Source organism: Bubalus bubalis, chromosome 9 (genome assembly GCF_019923935.1).
Source record: "Bubalus bubalis isolate 160015118507 breed Murrah chromosome 9, NDDB_SH_1, whole genome shotgun sequence".
Lineage (NCBI taxonomy): Eukaryota > Metazoa > Chordata > Mammalia > Artiodactyla > Bovidae > Bubalus > Bubalus bubalis.
Genome location: NC_059165.1, coordinates 32,555,462 through 32,572,796, shown reverse-complemented (window position 1 = coordinate 32,572,796; position 17,335 = coordinate 32,555,462). Strand labels below are relative to the sequence as shown.

The 17,335-nt window shown below is 38.1% G+C and overlaps 1 long non-coding RNA gene across 2 annotated transcripts in view; it reads left to right on the top strand.

The window, feature by feature from the left end:
* Positions 1-16,506, top strand: part of LOC123335008 — a 604,601-nt gene extending 588,095 nt beyond the window's left edge. For both annotated transcript variants that reach the window (XR_006553221.2, XR_006641376.1), the window contains one exon: positions 16,294-16,506. This is a non-coding gene — a long non-coding RNA (uncharacterized LOC123335008). The remainder of the gene's footprint in view (positions 1-16,293) is intronic.
* The last annotated feature ends 829 nt before the right edge of the window (positions 16,507-17,335 follow it).

Below are 17,335 nucleotides of genomic sequence, written 5' to 3'. Positions count from 1 at the left end.
CAGTTTTGTAAAAGTGGGACACAGCCTTGAGAGATTTCAGGAAATAAATGCTGAGGCCTGCTGTTGAAACCTTTAACTTTGGGATGTGATTTGCTTGAAAGTAACTTAAATATGTGACAAGTCATGAGTCTGAGGAATGCAATTTGATTTAAGAATCCTTCTGATAATATCCCTTGTTTCAGTGAAGACTGGTTCAGATACTTTATGGGATTGAACCACAAGGGTTAATGTCTATTGGCCAAGTCTTGAAAATGTAAAGTCTTGTAAAAATAGAGAAGCAAAACAGGCTATTATTGGCCTTAATTTAGAAACAAAACAAGTTTAGAAATTCTAATTTGAATTATCCATTGCCTAATTATCTTCCATGTTTCCAAAGTATATTTCTTTGCAAACTGGATGTATAGCAAAACTTAGTGGCATATATCTCACAAATCCATGACATTTAGTTTTGGATTTAGTAACATTTAGTTTCAGAGAAGGTGATGGCACCCCACTCCAGTACTCTTGCCTGGAGAATCCCATGGACAGGGGAGCCTGGTGGGCTGCAGTCCATGGAGTTGCTAAGAGTCAGACATGACTGAACGACTTCACTTTCACTTTTCACTTTCATGCATTGGAGAAGGAAATGGCAACCCACTCCAGTGTTCTTGCCTGGAGAATCCCAGGGATGGGGGAGCCTTGTGGGCTGCCATCTATGGGGTCGCACAGAGTCGGACACGACTGGAGTGACTTAGCAGCAGCAACATTTAGTTTTAGTAGTACTTTTATAACTGTCTGCTACTCTGCCAAAGAAATGTACAATGTCTCATTATATTAAGCTGGAAGAGTAAACTACTAAGCATTTAGTAATGTGAATGTGTTTTCTAGTAGAATCACATTAAGCGTAAGAAGGCCTTATGTATGAAAGTCAGTTGAGTAAAAATTAAAGTTATTTATTATTAATTTAATGAAAGATGCACGATCCTTCTCTTGCTTTTTTCCTTAATACCTGTCCATGCATTCATGAGAAAAGTTGATAGCTGTTTATCCTGTATATAGTCACTTGACAAATTTCTAAATTTCTAGTTTTGTTATTGACTGACTGGCTTCTAACTTCACAAGATCAAGAACTTTATTTCACATTCTGCCAGTAACCATGGGGGATTCTGATCTGTAGATAATCTTATCATAGGAAGTTTTCTTGGTTTATTATGTACTTGGACCTTTGTCCTTTTTCTTCACTCTTGTGTTTAAGCAATGGTATCATGAGTTCATTGTCATTATCTCCTAGTTTGTTCTCCCAGCCTAGTTTCAACATTTATTGACACATGACTTCAGCTGCATTAACAATACCTGTAACAAAGTCTGCACTGACTTCATGAGAGACCCCTGTCTTGTATTGCATATTGTATATTGGTCCTCCTCATTTTTACTAATGGTAATATTATAACCTTAAACACCAAGACCAAGTTAGTCACAAGTAATGCATGTGAAATTGTGCTGCCTGCAAGAATTTTAATGCATAGAATGATAACGCTTCATCTCATAGAGTAAATAAAAGTATATAGCTAACACCTAACATTTTACATTTTTTAATTTATTTGGAAATTAATATAAAAGTGCTGATTGGGAAAAAACAAACAAACAAAAAATAATATACTCTGCTTCCAAGTTGCACAGTCAAACCCCAGACATAGAAAATGAGTCTGAGAAAGAGATTTTAATTCAGAATTATTATCTGTTCATGCCAGAGACGATTTCAAAGGTTGTTGAATAAAGTGATCAAGAGAAAATCTGATTGAATATTTCTTTTTCAATGAAAGTAGGAATAAAAATGATGATACCTTTTATATTATGGATAACTTGCAGTATTGTATTTTTATAGACTGAAATTTAATAATGGTTTTCATGTGAGAGCATCAAATTGGTTTTCATACTTTAATTTTCATTGATACATTAATTTCAGGACCATTAGGAATAAGTAAATGAGAAATTATGCACAGACACACACACATGCACACATATTCACACTCTTGCTCTGAAGATATATATTTTAATCAACTCTGTCTTCTGCTCATATTTGGAGTACTGGGCATTACTTCTAGGCCCTTTCACATCATTTTCTTCTATGTGAAATTCACTTAGAGGAAGGAAGGTTGTCACTTGATGAAACTTATACTTATGTCCTTTGGCAAGATGTGCTCCCCTTTGGCAGAGGAGGTCATCTTCAGGATGAAGTACAGATTCTTAGAAAATAATAATTAATCTAGGCTAAATATTAAAATGCAGGAGATGTGGGTTTGATCCCTGGATCAGGAAGATCCTCTGGAGAAGGAAATGACAACCCACTTCATTTGATGTGGTCCCTCTTGTCTATTCTTGTTTTTGTTGCCTATGCTTTTGGTGTCATATCCAAGAAATCATTGAGTGACTGGAGGGGGTTCCCTGGGAGAGACATGAGGAATATTACTAGGGTGATGAAAAAGCTGTATATCTTGACTGGTATGTAGATTACTGAATGCATAACTTTGTTAAAACTAATTGAGCTATATTTTTAAGTCACTCTGTGTAAATTATACCTCAATAAAAAATCATCAGGTGCTTTGGAGAAAATGATGACATTAATAATTGCTTTTTATTCTTCTAATTCTCTTAATTTTTCTTCTAATTCTCTTAATTTTTATAATACAACTCCATATATTATATCATTTTAGCCTGTGGCTAAGAAAGAGTGGATATTATCTCTACACTTAGGAAAGAAACTAAGTCTCTGAGGAGCCAGAAGAGCTGCATGTATCATACAGTTCTAGCAGAAATAGAGATCATATTATAATTCCTGTATTTCTGACTCTAACTTTGGACTGAATTTGCTAAAATGAATGTACCTCAGGTGCAAGTAAATGGTAGGAACATACAGACGAGCTCTTTCTGTCCCACTCATCCCACATTTATTTTTAGTTAAAACCTTGAGAATAAAATCAGAAGTGTCCAAAAATGTCAAATTTATATTCTGCTTAAGGTATGTACATTAATTTAATGACTGAAGATGTTTTATTAAGTGAAAGTTTACACAAATCCCTTAGCTAAGGTATTGAATGATTTCAGCAACAAAGTTCAGTGGGTTAGTGGTGAATAATGGTTTATTTCCAGCCTTTTGGATAGAATAGCATTCTTTCTAATTAGCTGATTCAAAATCCCATGTATATACAGTTTTTATGTTTTTCTCTCCTTGTTTCTTTTACATTTGGACAAGCTGCACAGTTTGTGGGTTCTTGTTTCCCCGACCAGGGATCGAACCTGGGCCTCCGACAGTGAAAGCACTGTCTTAACCACTAAACTATCATAGAATTCCCATGTTTCTCTCTCTCTCTGTCTCTTTTTTTTTTTAGTTGAGATTTTAGATTTAAAAATCTAACTGGAGACTTTTCCCTGAATTGGAATGCAGCTCCTTGGGAAATAGATAAAGGAGCTGTCAAGGGTATCCATTCTGAAATAAAATTATTGAATATACATATTTTGATGCATAGCAGAGGAAGCTCATAAATACGTGTTCTTGCAACATAAAAATATAATGCCCCACACAAGTATGAAAATATGTAAATGCAATATATTTAGTATAAAAGGATCTATTCCTAAGCTCTTTGAATTCAGAGCCCTCACCCTGATAGACTCTTTTATACTCTGCCCTGGACAGAAACATTATTCATGAATGGAAAAATAGGAGGCATTTCCTGGGAGAGTTTCCTTCCATTACTCCTTTTTAAAAAGGAGGAGACGTCATCCATTACCATATTTCACCTTGATTCCTGAAACTCTATGAGCCTTGATATTTTCCTGGTTTGGATTTGTTTCAGGGCGTGTCTATAATGCAAGACACTAACTTAAATGCTGACCAGAACCCCGTAAGTAACTAATAGGAAGAAAGTAGGTCAGGACATATGCATGAAAAGCTGTTGCTTTGAAAATATGGTGATGCTTATGTGGGGTACACACCATCAATTTTGTTCATTAAAAGACAGGCAACGACCACCTCATTTAAAATGGAGGAAGCAAAGGAATTATTGGCTTGCATGCAGTAAGTCAGTGCAGAGGTCAAGTGGGGTTTTGAATGACTCTCTGTCTCCCTGAATTTCTCCTGGCTCTGTCCTCCTTTGGTCATAGGGCTTTATATTCAAGATGGTAGCAAGATGGCTGCAGCGGTTCAAATCCTCGTAATTATGACTAATAGTAACCAGAGGAAAGGAGAGGGACAATTTGGAAACTTTCTCAGAAGATTTAGGGGGAACCTAAATCTTTTCAGAAACCCCTAGGAAAGCTCTCCTAACATTCCATTACCTCATAGTTAGTTAGTTAGCTCAGTCACTCAGTTGTGCCCGACTTTTTGTGTCCCCATGAATCACAGCACACCAGGCCTCCCTGTCCATCACCAACTTCTGGAGTTTACTCAAACTCAAGTCCATCGAGTCAGTAATGCCATCCAGCCATCTCATCCTCTGTCGTCCCCTTCTCCTCCTGCCCCCCAACACCACCCCCAACCCCAGCATCAGAGTCTTTTCCAATGAGTCAACTCTTCGCATTACCTCATATTTGGTCTTAAATCCTTCAAGAAAAATGAGTCTGGTCAAAAGGAAGATTCAGAAATTGAGCGAGTCATTTTTCCAGACATCACAAAGATTATGGGCAGTTGTGTATATCTGAACCAGCATAGTTATTTCAAGAAAGGGATTGGAGGATTGGCTGCTGGTCTATGGTATCTTCTCCACCCCTACTTAATTCCAGCCAATTGTTGTTCTTAGGAATTCAGGGCTCAGATATTTTGGTTTTCTTTTCCAAGCAAAACTGAAAATGTGAGTGTTGATGAGAATGACTTTTGTGTTTAAAATTAACCACACAGACAAAGAAACTGCCTCTTCAGATCATCAAGTACAGCTAAAGACCTCAGCAACATCTGTTCTAAAAGCAACATCTTTTAGGTTGTGGTCTAAAATTGAGTGGTGCTAATCCCAGGGTTGTTGCAAACCAGAAAGCAGTAAAGAAGCATAGCATCCCATGTTGGATCCAGGAGTTGCTAAGGGAAGGATTCTCAGTAAAGCCAGATATGGAGTTGAGATCAATACCTGGGGGAATAAACAACCAAAAAGACTAAAAGAATGATACTAAATTGATACTAAAATAGCTTGGGTAAAACTGACAATATTAGCTATGATGCTTTTTCCAGGATACTTTTAAACAGTTTGCTTTTCCCCCACAAAAGCAGAGTTCTCAACATACAATCAGTGAACATTCTGCAGAAACTGAAATTAATTCTGATGTCATCAGTCATTATCCCAGGTCACTTTAACAATCCACTCTTCCAATGACCCATGGGGTTCCCATGTGTCTTCTAATTCTCTTTATCATTTTATTGAGCTCCTATTATCCTCCAGCACTGTCCTGTTTAACACATTAACTCATAAATCTTGAGAACAGATAATTTTTCTCATTTTACAGATGACAGTACATACATTCAGAAAAGTCAAATGACCGTCTAAGTTCAGAGATCTAAGAAGTAATAGGGCCAGAATTTAGTTCCAAACCTGCTGGACTTCAAAACATTCATATTTTATTACAAAGCTCTTTTGCCTTCACAGCCTTTATTCCTATAACAAGTACCATGTAGCAAATGAGTTTTATTTGAGACAAACTAATATTATTCACACAACCATGAAGTCCATATTCTAGAAAAAAAAGAAAGTATATTTAAAAATATTTTTTAGTTGAAGTATTTTTTAATATTTTTCTTTTTATATTTTTATTTGTAATACTGTTAATTTCTGCTGAACAGAAAAGTGCTTCAGTTGTACCCATGCATATATATCATTATATGTATAACTGAATCACTTTATACATATATACACACACACACACATACACATTCTTCTTTAGTGTTCCTTTGCCAACATTCTTTTCCATTATGGTTTATCATAGGATATTGAATTATTGAATATAGTTTCCTGGACTATAGAGTGGGATCTTGTTGTTCCTTTTAAAAATGTTACAACTAGATAAACCACACAGTTTTGACTTCAGCTCAGACAGATACCAGGCATGCATATCTGCTTTGTACCTTACCTATCCTTTTTCTCTGTATTTATCTTTGCCTTGATTAATCTACTCCAGGGTTAACATGTTGAGTAAGTAATTAAACAGACATTTGTTGAAGGTCTGGTTCTCTCTAAGGCTAAATTATGTTCTAGCTGGAATCAAGATTGCCGGGAGAAATATCAATAACCTCAGACATGCAGATGACACCACCCTTATGGCAGAAAGTGAAGAGGAACTAAAAAGCCTCTTGATGAAAGTGAAAGAAGAGAGTGAAAAAGTTGGCTTAAAGCTCAATATTCAGAAAACTAAGATCATGGCATCTGGTTCCTTCACTTCATGGGAAATAGATGGGGAAACAGTGTCAGACTTTCTGTTTTGGGGCTCCAAACACACTGCAGATGGTGACTGCAGCCATGAAATTAAAAGACGCTTACTCCTTGGAAGGATAATTATGACCAACCTTGACAACATATTCAAAAGCAGAGACATTACTTTGCCACCAAAGGTCCATCTAGTCAAGGCTATGATTTTTCCTGTGGTCCTCTGACATCCTGATGTCAGAGTTGGACTGTGAAGAAAGCTGAGTGTGGAAGAATGGATGCTTTTGAACTGTGGTGTTGGAGAAGACTCTTGAGAGTCCCTTGGACTGCAAGGAGATCCAACCAGTCCATTCTGAAGGAGATCAGCCCTGGGTGTTCATGGGAAGGACTGATGCTAAAGCTGAAATTCCAATACTTTGGCGACTTCATGCAAAGAGATGACTCATTTGAAAAGACCCTGATGCGGGAGAGATTGGGGGCAGGAGGAGAAGGGGAAGACAGAGGATGAGATGGCTGGATGGCATCACTGACTCGATGGACATGAGTTTGAGTGAACTCCAGGAGTTGGTGATGGACAGGGAGGCCTGACATGCTGCAATTCATGGGGTCGCAAAGAGTCAGACACGACTGAGGAACTGAACTGAAGTGAACTGAACTGAGTCCTCACTGAGATTACTCTGATAGCCCTGCTTATTGTTACTTGGAAATCTTAGACATCTTCCTGGGGTTTTTTTTGTTTTGTTTTGATTTTTCTCTTTTATTTTGTTACTTCCAATTAAGATATAAATGTGAAATTAAATAAAAAGTATTAAAGATTTAAGACATCCAAGGGATTTGAGATTAATACTGAAATATAGTATGAATGTGAGAGTCGGACTATAAAGCTGAGCACAGAATTGTTTTTGAACTGTAGTGTTGGAGAAGACTCTTGAGAGTCCCTTGGACTGCAAGGAGATCCAACCAGTCCATCCTAAAGGAAGTCAGTCCTGGGTGTTCATTGGAAGGACTGATATTGAAGCTGAAATTTCAATACTTTGGCCACATCATGCGAATAGCTGACTCATTGGAAAAGACCCCGATGCTGGGAAAGATTGAGGGCAGGAGGAGTAGGGGACGACAGAGGATGAGATGGCTGGATGGCATCACCGACTCGATGGACATGAGTCTGAGTGAACTCCGGGAGTTGGTGATGGACAGGGAGGCCTGGCGTGCTGCAGTTCATGGGGTTGCGAAGAGTCAGACATGACTGAGCGACTGAACTGAACTGATAGATAAAATATCTTCAGTTGGTGTTTGTTTGTTTTATATTAACTCCCATTTGGTGTTTGGTTAATATTTTAGTTAAATTGTGTGAAACAATGTGCTTTCTTTTTTACTTCCTGTGTGTTTAGCATGTGTGTAGTCTCATTCTCATGAGTCCACTTCAAAATTAGAATGCACCCCTCTTACCTCTCCATCTTTCCAGGATTTAGCAGAGTGTCTTGGCCTTTGTAGATTCGGAAAATATAATCTGTGAGATGGTTGGATTTGTCATATTTCAAACTATGGGTTATTAAAAGCATCAATTCCATGTTATCATTCCTAACCATGTAGTTTCTAAAATTTATTCCAAAAACGTACAAATTCTTTTTCTCCTTCTGTGTTTTTTGGGGTGAAATAGTACACTAGAAACTTTGAGTCATTTTTGATGTGGAAAAGAAAGCCTCACCCTGCAAGGAAGCCATGCAGGGAATCTGTAATAAGAACATAATAAACCACCTCATCCTGGCCTCTCAGCACCATGGCTCCTGATGACTTAGGATTCCTTCACAATCAAGTACAAATGAGTCTGTGTCTTTAAAAAATAAAGCCCATCTTTTATATGAGACAGTTTCTAGTTTATCAAAAGGCTGCATTAAGGTGTTTAATAAATCATGCTGCATACAACCCAGGGACAAGAAAGCACAAGTGCCTAAAATAAAATACATTAGGAGTACAAGAAAAACATAGATTCTTAGTATGATACTCTGAGCCCTTATAAATTAATCAGAAAATTTTATTAATTGTCTACCAAGTTTAAAGCAATGAAGAAACAAAAGGAAACGGGGGCAGTCTTTTTCCTGAATGTAATGTACAAGGCCTGGCTGCTAGGAAATTGAGTGCAAATCTTAGCATTTGAGTTTGACCACTTTTAATTTTTTTGTTGTTATGGTTTAGTAAGAAATGAATGAATACTCCCAACTACAAACACAACTTTGTCTTAAGGCAAACGGCACTCCTTGGGTGAGATATATTGCAAAATCAGCAGAGACTAATCCCAGTTTGTGCTTTCTTCAGCAAATAACCACTGTCCCACCTCATACCACTCTGGCTATGCCATTTCTTGCACCATCTCAGCCAGATTTCCAGAAGGCAGGTCTCAAAAATGTTTCAGAGACTGGTGCTTTGACAGTGAAGTGATGAGGGCCTTCGTACTCCTGACCTAAGGACTCTAGTTGATTCACTGATTAGGTCAGTCATGGAGTTTCCATGATCACTGGAAGGTGCTCAAATGACCCTTTGGCTCCTTGCTTGGTCTACATGAATCCAAGTCTGTTTTACAATTGCTTCTATTCCTGCAAGCAGAGGGGATGAACAGGTCAGAAGTTAGATGGACTTCAGTCAACAATGAAAGAGAAGTCTTGTACCGGCTGCTTTCTTTAGAACATTGTTGGTGTCCTAGCATGGGAGTGGACAGGGAGTGAATGCAACCAGGGGCTGGGGGAGTTAACAGAACAATGCATTCCTGTTTTTATCTTTTGCTGAGAGGACATCTCTTCAATCTCTCTTCAACTGAGAAACAGAGTCACTTCTTTGATTTAGGAGGCCTTTATAATGTCAGCTGCCAGGCACTTTTTGTGTGTTTTTGTGTGTGAGTGCATGCGTGTGCACATGTGCTAAGCATTTGGAATGGCCTGGTGGACTACTCCAAGGAACAAGCATTAGATGGAAGAATTTGTTTTGGCTTTGGCGTTAAACTGAACAGACCCTAGATACCCAGCTCTGCAATTTGAGATAGGTTACCACTAAGAACGTTGGTTTAAAATGAAAATAATATCTATGCCTCAGTGTGGAGACCAGTTGCCACTGTACCTGGCACAGAACAGAAACTCAGTGAATTGTTTCCTTTAATTTTCTTCAAAAAACTTCCAATCATGCAGTGTCCTGACCTCAATTCTGCATCGCTGGTCCTCTAGAGACATGAATTATACCTATGGGTTTAGATCTTTGCAGACTCCAGGACTCAGTTTGTTTCTGAAAGAGATGCAAGGAGGCAAAAGTTGGTCAGCTCACTATCAAATCAACAATGCTACTAATTCTACTCTGAGTTACTAAACCATAGCTAAGCTTCTTCTTCTCTCTTGTGATCAGGATACAGCCTTGCACCTTACCTGTCTTCTTTCTCCACTCCTCTGTTTATCTTGATTCTTTAATCCAGAGCTCATATTTTCACTAAGAAGTTGAACAGATATTTGTGACGGCCCTGTACTCTCTAAGACTGAAATATAGTTCCCCAATCCTCATTTATATATTTCTCACAGCCCAGAATCTTGTGGCTCAGAAGTCTTGGGCGTCTTCTTAGCTTAGACTTCTTGCCTACTGCTATTCTACCTTCTGTTGTCATCTCTATTAGCTATCTGTAGACACTGCCCACTGCAATTTGATCCATCCTGAATTTAAACAAGAACCTTTTTAATATAGGCAATCTGAGAAGACAGATCATCTACACTTTACAGACATAATAATACAAGACAAGCCATAACAAGAACACATAGTCAAACCTCGGAATAGTCTAACTCTGTGCTATCTTTCACCAGGTGCATCCTTTTCCTTACTAAGTCACGCTGTTTCTACGTAGGATTCTTTTAAATTCACTGTCCTCTTTCCATTTTATTTGCTACTTCATTTCTGGCTCCTTTTCCCTCACACCTGGACTATCACAAAACCTACTCCCTGGGCTGTCTGCCGACAATCACTCTTCTTGATTTATCTTTTTAAAATCCAGATATGATCACATTATCCTTCTGGCCATGTCTTGTAAAACAAAACAGTTCCTAAGCAGGGGATTGAAGGCCCTTTAAAATCTAGCCTAAGCAACCTTTTGGGTCTCTGTCTCTGTCTTTCCCACTTTGCATTACTCATTTTTCCTTAAACACACCATATGGTGTCATTCTGTTGTGCCTTCTCCCCTGATCTGGTACTTAGAAAAATCCTACTTATTCTCTGCACTCTTGCCCTATTTTAAATCACACATCTGGTTGCTTTACTCTTCCAGCTTAGTTTCTCAGTGGCTCCACATTTTATAATCCTGAGTAGAAAAAAACTCTAAAGGGTAAACTTGTTATACTTCTTACCCAAAGGCTGTGTTCAACTTGCCTCAGCCTGACTAAACTCAAGAGACTCTCCCCACTTCCACAACAGCCCCAGCTTCAACATCCTCATACATACAATGATATTTCAAGTCTCCATGCCTTTCCACATGCTGAGCCACAAATGAACTTCACTCAGGCCATCTGGCAGTTTCACCTTATTCTTCAGGTCTCAGTAAGACTTGTCTTTTCCTTGTGAAGCCATTCCTCACCTGCCCAAGCAGGTGCCTGACTCCCTGTTGCCCTCATTCCATATGCCTATTGCTGCCCTTACCTCCCTGTTAATTATTTTTTTAGTCTGTCTGTCCTTCCAGACTGTGAACTTTTAAAGGGGAAACATTAGGTTTTATTTGTTTGTGATCACCTAGCATTTAGCACACTGCCTAATTCATAATAGGTATCAAATACATTTTATAAAATAAATGGAAAATAGTTATTTCTATGGAACCTTTCTTATTTTCTTTTGTATAATTAATTGTTCATTTGCCCAAATCCCATAGTATCAGTGTGCCAAGGACTTAGAATCAGGCTTCTGGATTCAAGTTACTAATCTTTCTTTTACTAATTAACTTTTGAAGTTGTTAATCCTCAGTTTCCTCATCTCTGAATAATGTATATCTATGATCTAGGCTATTTGTTGAACAGGGTAATACTACATAGTTATCAGTTAGCAAATCTCAGATACTGTAAATTTTGCTAACCAAAATGATGGATGGTGGTAGTAGTTACTTTATTAACTTATATTCATTCCATGTGCTTTGTCCTGCAGCTCATGGCTACTTGAGGGCTGCTACAGTTTATATTCTCCTTTGTATTCATAGAATCTAGAATCTGTTTATAGGCTATAGATATATATTAGAAATGAAATATGGGCACAAAATATAAGAATAAAATTCATTCTAAGTGTATATAAAACACAAAGAGTACTAACTATTTAGAAGACCATTGGAAGACCTAACCAGATCTAGAAAACAAAACAATTTGACTGATGAAAATATTAATATATTCTATGAATATATATAGGACAGGGGTATATTAAAGAGGTATAAAAACTCAAACTGTTTGAAGTTCAGATACTGAAACCTGTATTGACTAAAGGAAGGATTCCGTTGTGCCCAGTTATGATCAAATATAGAGTAAAAAATATGTTGACTAGCTTTAGAATTGTAGGGAATATCACTTATTAGAAACTGGGATCTTGGATCAAAATGCAAAATTTGGGGTGTGTAACTTTGACTGTGCCAGTGAATCAAAAGGAGTCAGTATAGCTCTGCTCCTTGGCTCAGAAGCACTCTTCTAAGCCCTTGGGATGAATTTGTACGTCTTTAGTCGGAAGACCTATATCATCTGCCAAAACAAGATTTCCTAGGTTTACTTCTAAATATAGCTTTAGTTTGGGTAATTTGCTATAATCAATTTTGAAGAACATTTAAACTCAATTTAATGTTTATTTTCTTTGCCAATTCTTGGCGCCTGCATATATGATGACTCTCATTCAAACTAGAAGATTACACACCTATTAAATATGTACATGCAAGTGAAATCACCGTACATCATATAAGCACAAATTTAACTCTAGAAGATGTATTGCTTTCACTGATGCATTTATTCATTTGCCGAGAGATTTTTTAAAGTATGCATGTATTAAATATAACATTTAGAGAGCTTCACTTTGAAAATTCCTTAATTTCTGAACAAAATAGTGCAATTATGAAAATTTCACTAATCTTATATTTACCGTTGCTGGTACATTTTATACTCAGCTTTGAGATTGTACTAGCTTTATGAAGGCCATATTTATTTATGAAATTGTTCACCAGTTGGGTGTTTACTGATATAGGACTGTAATTATTTTATGTTTGCCAATAGTCTTATTGTTAGCAAATTTGACAAAGGTAATTTTCTGCCAAAGAATAGAAATACCAGTTGTAAAGAGCTTCTTTTCTAACCACTTGCCATTTACAGTGAGATATTAGGACCAAGATTACAAAGCCGAGGCTATGGACACCTCACTAGAATGGGCAGGAATAAGACTTCACCTAAGCAGGAGCCCTGAAAGTGGATGGCCAAAGGAGAACTGAGAGATGGTTGAGAATTTTCAGTCTCCAAAGACTAAGTTTAATGAAATAGATGGCTAGAAGTCATGTTCTCATGACAGGGACCAACTGGGGCATCTAAAACAAACAAGGGACAAAGAGAACATTCAGATAGAAACACACACTGGGAAAAAGAACATGGAGAAGGCAATGGCAACCCACTCCAGTGTTCTTGCCTGGAGAATCCCAGGGATGGGGGAGCCTGGTGGGCTGCCATCTATGGGGTCGCACAGAGTTGAACACGACTGAAGCGACTTAGCAGCAGCAGCAGCAGCAGCATGAAAGCAAAGCCTTGTATCAAGTTTGCACACTAGAGGGCAGAGTGCAAGATCTCACTAACAGATACCGTTGGGTGATAGGTTTGATTTTTTGTTTTAAGTAGAGATTAAAAAATGCAACAGGAGAGGACAACCCACTCTAGTATTTTTGCCTGGAAAATTCTATGGTCAAAGATGCCTGGTGGGCTACAATGCAGGGGATGGGGGTCACAAAGAGTTGGACATGACTGAGTGACTGAGCATGCATGCTGAGATTAAAATTTAAATTATCAACTAATGTTTAAAAATTAGAGATATAACATAAAACTCTCATCTCTGACTTCTATTTATGACTCATATGGTCTTAAAGATCCTATGTAAGCTCTTGTGGACTCAGCATTCCTTATCTCTTAAGATGACCACATATTCAAGTGTGTCCCCTTTTATAACTGCTATCTTAATGTAATTGTTAATAACACTCTTTTTCACTTCAAACTGTTCTGGGTTGAAAGAGACATTTACTACTCTTTTCTATCAGGAGTTACACAGCACCATGGTCTCCTTAGCCTTCCATGCCCAGCCCACTTGAGATGTTAGCTTTAAATACTTTGCTTCCAGAGTGTTTGTGTTTATGACTCTTATTCTTAGATTCAACAGTTCAACAATTTGGAGGCACAAGTTGGAAAGTTATTGAAAGGCACAATCATTTTTAAAAAAATTTTTCTAGGCATATAGTTGATTTACAATGTTGTGATGGTTCCTGGTATACAGCAAAGTGAATCTGTTATACATATACATATATCAACTCTTTTTAGATTCTTTTTTCCAGATAAGCCATTACATTACTTTATTGAGTAGAGTTCCCTGAGCTATACCATAGGTTCTTACTACTTATTTATTTTATATACAGTAGTGTGTATATGTCGATCCTGATCTCCTAATTTATCCCTCCTCCTCTCCCTCCATCCCAGCCCGGTAGCTCAAACAATAAAAAACTTGTCTGCAGTGTGGGAGACCCAGGTTTGACTCCTGGGTTGGGAAGATCCCCTGGAGAAAGGAATGGGAACCCATTCCAGTATTCTTCCCTGGAGAATTTCATGGAAGGGGCACCTGGTGGGCCACAGTCCGTAGGATGGCAAAGAGCAGGACACGACTGAGTGACTGACACTGTCCCTTACCCCCCTGGTAGCCATAAGTCTGTTTTCTACATCTGTAATTCTATTTCTGTTTTGTAGAAATGTTCATTTATAACCTTTTTCGAGATTCCACGTATAAGCAATATCATATGACATTACGACACAACCATTTTCAGGATTGACAAATTGTAGGTCCAGAGAAGCAGGTTGAATTTTAGAATAAAACAAAGCAGTGATAAGATGGACCTTATTTCATTATCCTGTGGCTCCCGAAGGTGACATGGAGGAACCTGGGGCTCCATAAGCCACACCTGGCCTGCACGCCTTTGTTATTTGACTTATATAACCTGTTTTCAAGTTACCTAAATGAGGACATTTCACATTTAAACTCTGATTTCTAGCTTCTCTTGAAAAACTGGAAGGTCTAGCACTTTGAGGCCCATACGTTCAAAATGGCAGCTGAGGACAGGGCTCTTAGGAGTCTCTCCACCTCTTTAGAGGGGGCCTACCTTCTCCCAGTGACCACAGTGCACATACATGATCCATTCATTTGCTGCACCTGCCTGATTGCTCTAGGTCCAAGTTTTCATCTTCCGAGTAGAAGTAGGTATCAATCCCTATGTGTCACATCCAGACTCAAAATAATTGTTTAAAACCTGATTGAAACAGAGGGGTAGGGATGGAAGTAAATAGGAGCACTTGTCAAGCCCACTCTTGCAGGCCATTAGGGATGCTATTCTACTTTTGATAGTAGAGATGACACATTAACTACCAAGAAGATGATGTAATAATAAGATTGTGTGTGCGTATGCGTGTGTGTGCATGCTCGGTCACTCATTTTTGACACTTTGTGACCCATGAACTATAGCCCACCGGTCTTCTCTGTCCATGGGATTCTCCAGTCAAGAATCCTGGAGTGGCTTGCTATGTCCTTCTCGAGGGGATATTCCTGACCCAGGGATTGAACCTCTGTCTTCTGTGTCTCTTGCATTGAAGGTGGTTTGTTTACCACTGAGCCACTGGGGAAGCTCAATAATAAGATTACTTTAAAAGCACTATCACTTTTCTCTATTTGATTTTATAATATGCTGCGACATGAATATTACCTTGTCTCTTACAGAGATGCTCAGGGTAAGTTCTATGATTTGTGGCCCTTTCATAGAAATAAGAAGTCATTGTTGAGCCAACTACAAAGCCCAAGCTATTTAGCATCTTGCTTAGAGGAGTTTCTACCTTACATAAAGTATCAGAGTGATTTGCACAATCTGGAATTTCTTTATTATGGATTCTTTCTTTTTCTTACGTAGAATTTAGGTACAATATTCTATCCAATCCTCTGAACAGTTCTACTCTACAGCACTGAAACGCTGCCTGGTGGTCCTGAGGAAATTAAACCCTGGCTTTCCCTGTTTACTCACACCTAACTCACTCTAGAGACTTCCCATTGCTGCTTCACTGGCACAAGCCAAAGGCAGTGAAGTGAAATTCACAGACAGCCCCTAACACATTGCTTTTAAAGCTACATTTACTCACCTCGACACAATCTGTCATCAAACCACCTCCAGCTTGGATTGCACCATTATTTCCTTGAAATCGGTGTCACATCCTATGGTCCATAATTAGTTAAGCTATTTTCTATGCTCCTCAAGTTCATTTTTATAGAATTAATAACATAGTTACTTGCACTCTGGATGAAGACAAGTACAGTGTTGATCATGTATGCAACCTATAAGTAAATGTCATAGCATTTACTACCAGCTTGCCATACCACTTGCCATATCACTGTGATGCCCACAGTGAAATTAAATGGCCCATAGCTTCTAATAGGCAGAAGAACTGGAGCATCATTTGTTTTTCCTAAGTTCATGATTTCCCAAGTTCAAGATTGTGTTTTTCTTGATTCTTATATGAACCTTCAAATTGTATTTTGAAGAAAAATCATTCAAGAGAAAGAATGGAAACATCTTGGCAATCTTTAGAATTAATACTATATCCTTGCTCGGGGAAATCATTTCAATTTCTATTCGTACCAGGTTCTCCAGTAGAGCACGCTGGTGTCGTCTCCCCAGAGTCTGTCCCACCACTGTTGTGTTTTGCAAGAGCATTGGTTCTTGGTGTGATGGACCCTGTCTCCTCCTGCGTGTGCACCCTCATTGCTACAAATTGACCGAAGCAGTCCTATCCCTCTAGCTCAGACATTAGTTCTACAATGGGCATGCCTTCCACGTTGCTTTAAATAGAGTGAAATAAACATGTTTTAGGCAGTTTGGGGTACAAAGATGTGATTTTCTTTATGTTGTGCTTTAAGAACATAACATATACCGCTGGTGTAGTAATTGCTGGTGGAATTGATAATCAGAAAGAATCCACCTGCAATGTAAGGGATACAGGAGATGCAGGTTCAAGCCTTGGGTCAGTGAGTTAGGTGTGAGAGTCAGAATGTTCCCCTGGAGGAGGGTATTCTTGCCTGAAGAATTCCAAGGACAGAGGAGCCTGACAGACCAAAGAGTCGGACATGATTGAAGAGACTTAGTATACATGTAGAATTAAGAGAGAATGTAAACCACCAGATCACACCATACCTGAAGCCCTGTATTAACCACCATATAACTCCTTAAGTATATGAGCTAGTAATTTCTTTACTGAACACTTCACTGTTACATTTTCTAAAAGTAAAGATATATTGTATTCGCATCAAAAATACAGAGTGCCAATGGAGTGCTATAAGCACAATATTAAGTACAGTCCCAACTACAGGAATTTTTAGTCAGAATTTTCTGTTATCCTTTTTATCAATCCATTAATTTATATCCTAATGTTTAAATAATACATTGGCCTTTTAGTATTTCTAATGTTAGAGAAAAGAAAAAAAGCAAGATGAAAGCTTTCACTTTGGACCATTAGCTTTCAAACATTGCTGTAGACAATGATTACTTGTATGGCTTATTAAAAATATAGATAACCAGGAATGCTCCAGATGTATGTAACCAGAAACTGAGGAGGAAAAGTCCAGGCATTTGTTTTTCTCAGGGAATAACAGGTAATTTTGAGTTGCATAAAAGTTTGAACATCTCT